Source organism: Thunnus thynnus, chromosome 2, assembly GCF_963924715.1.
Source record: "Thunnus thynnus chromosome 2, fThuThy2.1, whole genome shotgun sequence".
Classification (NCBI taxonomy): Eukaryota; Metazoa; Chordata; class Actinopteri; order Scombriformes; family Scombridae; genus Thunnus; species Thunnus thynnus.
In genome coordinates this window covers 19,857,766-19,863,051 of record NC_089518.1, presented here as the reverse complement: position 1 = coordinate 19,863,051, position 5,286 = coordinate 19,857,766, and positions in this window count along the sequence as shown.

Genomic DNA, 5,286 nt, shown 5'->3' with positions numbered 1-5,286 from the left:
GAGCAGGAGACTGACTCATCCGTGAATTGCACCTCAAGAGGCAGTAAGCGACTGACAGGCACACAGCCGGTGAACTGGAAAGCTGTGGCAAAGTGCTTTGTTTGCAATCCGAAGGCTGCTGTAGTAGTTCTGCTAGGTTCACATTAAAGGCGTCATCAATAAGAAGCGTTAGATGAGATAAAGGGGTGCAGAATTCATTCATATGACCCACTTATCATTGATTTCAAGTTGATGTAGGTGTTTTTTCTGCCCCGGTAAACAAGAATCTTATTGTGATTCAGAATGGCCCTCCTCTGCATTCAAAAACATCTCCATCTCTAGCATCCACTGACCTGTAATTTCATTAGTCTTCCTAAACTTTATGCTGCATCACCAAGAAGGAGACATTTTCTGCTCCAGTGTTTCACTTTTAATATAGGACTCAAAGTAAGTATGCAGTGACAATGTAGTAGACATGAGCTCCAGAAAAAAAAAATTCTTTCTGTCCATTATGTTGACAATAAGGCAAACAGAGAATTAACAGAGTAGTCATTATTTCAAGGTGAAGTTGAACCCAAATAGCATAGTTAATATTACATTTAAGAACGGTACGTCTTCTATCTTTGTAAAAAAAATATATAGCATGATTTCTCTTTGTCAAAGAGGCTGAAGATTTCTCATATCATGTTTTTCTGTTAGTACATTTTTTTCTGAAATTTAGGCCCACTTACATACAGACATCATCCATCACATTAAATCTACACAGTTTGACAAAATTAACAATTAACTGTAAGAAAAATCACCAGTAAACGTGCCACATATTGCATCCCTTGCCTGATCGGTGTTATTGCGTCACTGCAACACAAAATGTCCAGTCTGCACCAGACAGTGGTGGTGCCACGTTATGTTTTATATCTTCTAAGCACTGTATTGTGTCAGCAGTGAGGTCTGACAAGGCAGGGGCACCATATGTTCACCAAGACTATCAAACGCACATCAGCCTGACGCCAAATAGCAAAAGAGATGACACACTTAGCTCTTCTTACTGTATATCATCAGGGTTGTACGGGAAATGTTTTTTTTATGTAGGCTACAACTCCAAAATTCTGTCTGTATAGATGTAATATTTTATGATTTAAATGAACTGAACACAATTTTCTGAAGTCTTGCATTCCGTATCCTTCTCATTTCATCTAAGTAAGAGGATTCACAATATTAATATACACAGCGGGGAATCTCTTTTTCCCTAGCTAAGCTGTGCACAGAAATAATTGAACCTAATGCTAATATTCACAGTGCTAGCTTCTCATGGCAGGACAGGCAGACTTTACCTGCCGCAGCTGCATTATGAATCTGTACAATCTAACATGGGCCTTGCTTGCAATCAGCTTTGCTTTTGAAGTTTTATTTTCTGTGATGGAGCTTTGACTGTTGAAGAAAGGTTAAATGAGGGAGGTTTAGTGTCTTTGAAAGATGTCATCTCAGTTGTGATATGTTGTTGGATTGATTTAAGTGTTCTCCCCCCCCCCCTTATGTCCAATTACTATTGTTTTATTCTAATCTCATGTGGCACCATTTGCAGTTCTTTTGTGCAGTCACCACTTACACTGTTATTAATACTTCTCCCATATTCAACCTCCCCACACACACACACACTTTCTCTCATCCTCTCCTTCCCCCTGCACTCAGTCAGTAATGGCATCAGTGTTTGATGAAATCTCCTAACGGAAGACGTCCCAGACTGGTTGAGCCTCTGCCTTCCAGATGAGGTCACGGGTTCTCCATTTTGATGGGATTACATGCAGCTCTGCCCACTTAGAGATTGGACCTGCTCTTTCTGATGCTAATAGGACAAACCAGCCGTCAAGCCACTGTGCTTGCGCATGTCTTTGAAAGGGCAGGACACCGGCAAGTCAAACCTGACTGAGATGGGAAACATTAATGATTCCAATAGGGCCAGGGACAAAAACTGTGAAACTGGTTCAAGGTATAGGAAATTTCTATATGATACTGAAAATAAACAAGAAAGTCAGAAAACGCTACTTTAGGAGATGCAATTATGATGCATTTGTTATAACTAACTTAATTTTATTGCACTAACAATAATTGCAGAGTAAAAGAAAAGAAGTTTTTTTTGCATCATTCCTTTGGGGCCAATGTCTGGACCACCAGACTGCACTTAGCCAAAAAAAAGCATTATTGATTTTCCTTCAAGTTCTCATGAAAAATATTAAGTATATGTCTCCTCCAGCAGTTGTGGGTCAAGAAACCTGAAATTCTAGGATGAGAATTGATTTTTACTTCTTATTCTAACAAGATTCTTGCCCACACTGATCTGTTTTGGTGACTGTTGGAATGATCAAGGTACTGTAGATCAGCACCAACACTGATATCAGTCCTGTTGACAAAGAGCGTTGCTCGTAAGAAATCCTTACAGTGCTGATAAATGCTTCTTTATGTTTTAAGTTCTTCTGACTAAAGCTGTAATTATGTAAGTTTCTTCTTTCAAAATGCTCATTAGTAGCTTAATTACTGTGCCACTTTTGGCTAATGATTCATGATACGCTACGTAAAAGTCAGAGATGGTCTCTGGAAATTAATAAACATTTTTAACTTTTCCCAAATTGCTTGTCCTTAGTCGGATACATGGCCAAACTCTGTAACTCTAATCTCTTCATTTGTCTTTATGCATGAGGAAATTTGGGGCCAAGTTATACTTGACCTAGTGGTTTTTTTTTTTTTTTTAGTATTTTTAAAGAGGTTGAAGGAAAGCAGGGACGCTATCCATCATGCAGACAGGGGCTATCGCTAGAGCAAGGCCTATTTTCAGACAACCTCACATGATTCACGGCAACAGTACACACACTACATTAACTCTCTTTATTTTAATTGCAGGAAACAGCTGGGATAGTCTATTGTTTCTTTATGTTTCCTTATGTTGATACATTTCCTACTCACCACATTGGGTTGTTACCAGAAGACATATATATGTTTTCTAAATAAATATTACAAGTATATCTGAGGAAAGCACAGTCCGTCCAGACCATTCTTGTTACAATGGTGAAGAGTTAAATCTCGGGTTTGTTGCCACCGACTGAAGTAATGATGGTGTGATTTGAACAGACTGGAGGTTTCATGAATCAATGAAGTAATGAAGATGTATGAGAAAGAAAAGGATTTGGTAAAGATTTACTGTCTATAGTTAAGGTTGGGGTGAAGTTGAAAAAAGGCTAGTTAGCTGAAAATAGTCTAAAGATGAATGGATCGTTTTAAATAGAAGAATGGACACTTTCTGGTACAAGTGGAAACAATTAATGCCAAAGGGGGGATCTGGAAAGAGACACACAGGTAGAGAAGATGCAGGAGAAGTGAAATGGTAAAGAGAGGGAGAGCAGAAAATGGGTGAAACAGAGAGAGAGGTTTGTTTGGGAGTGTTGGTGGCTACCCAGTTTGATTGTGATTGCTCCCGTTGCTCAGGCTGTCTGCACTGTCGGGGTCTCGTCAGCTGTGGTCAGGTGAGGTTAGTCGTCTGCGTGCTCTGGTGTCCTCTGAGCTTCATCACCGCTGACAGAAGACCTCACCATACACTCCATTGATTCTCTGACAGGCAGGCTTCACCAGGATGTGTCCCCTTTCACCTGTGTGTGTGTGTGTTTGTAAATTTCCATATGCAGAGACTTCAAAATGAAAAATGTGTGTGATATCAACATGACCTGATCCTGAAACGATATATGGCATCAGTTCAGTGACACCACTGAACTTTGACATACTCCTGGCAGTATGTTAGTCTACTGAGGAATTCAAATATCTTTTTCTTTGGATTTGCAGTCTGTAGAAAAATGTTATATGCTTTTGAATATAAGCTTCAATGTTTCACTCTTAAGAAGAGCTGATTTAAGAAAATTCTCTGCTAATCCAGGATTCATGCAGGGTAGCAATTGTCTGCAGTGACAAATAGAAGATAATCATGCCACTAAATCATAAATTAACCCCTTGCAATATGGACCTCAGTAATAATCTGGTGAACAATTGCTTTTGGACAAAGGAAACTAGAAAGCTGTCGTCATGAATCATCCTCAGGACAAAAATCTGAGGCATCACCGGTGTCAATGGAGGTATTAAAAAATTATCGGCCCATGTGTAAAAGAGAGTGTGCTCTTAACCACAGAAGTCATCCAATGAGCCAAAAAGGATTAGTAGAGTCACCTTGAATCAGCAGTGTCATTTTGCCCAGTAAAATTGCATTATGGGAGCTGGAACTGGCCCTGTGATTTGTGTCCTCCTGACAAGGCTTCAGTGTTCATTAGAGGCTGTGGTGGGCAGCTCCTAGACACACGGGAACTGCACACACTGGACAGCTCTGGCCACATACACACACACACACACACACACACACACACACACACACACACACACTGGACAGCTCTGACCACCCCCACCCTAAGTATTCACTCCTCTTATCCAGAAATGTTTTAATTCTATGTCCAGTTAACGCAAACTAGCGTTTTCCCATACACTGATTGAATTTCATGATCATTTTGTATCTGTTTAATAATGCTTGTATCTCTGTGCTATGACAAATTATGCAATGAACAGGCCAGAGCGAGCCTGCGGAGGCAATGTGATGATGAACTGTGGATCACAGTTTGAGCACTCACATGAAATCATGTTACATCATTCACACTGTTAGACTGGGGTCTCCCTCCCATCAGCACTGGCCTGCCAAGATGGGAAAGGGCTTCCCCATCCATGCTGTGTGTGTGTGTGTGGTCGCATATGTGCATGGCATGTTTGGTTGTATGAGGGTGTCTCAAAGACATGTGTGTGTGTGTGTTTCTACTATGCGCCTGTACCTGAGTGTGTATTTATCTACGTATCCATTCATGACCATTCTCCTTTCTTTGTACAGATTAAATATGACAGTACTGTTACGGTTGGATCGTCACTCCCATTATAATAAACCAGCTCTTTATTGGGGGCAAATTGATTTTGGGCAGAGTCTTGTTTATTAGCTTCTGTTCCTCAGAGCTGATCATGAATCAGCAGATTCAGCGTCTCTCTTTAAAATGCTCCTCTCTTCAAAACTAAGGCAAACTCATGAAATATAGAAGATGGAGAGCACCTCTGGAAATTGAATGTTCATTTTGAATAAAAACTGAGAGCTATACAGCCAAAGCCATTTTTCGCACATCACTCCAAATGATTAAAAGTCCTGGGAGAAATGGTGAGTGAATGATTAAAGAGGGTATGTGCTGTCAGTGTAGTGTCACCTGTTAGTCTGGGATGGTTACGGATATAGCGGGGGGA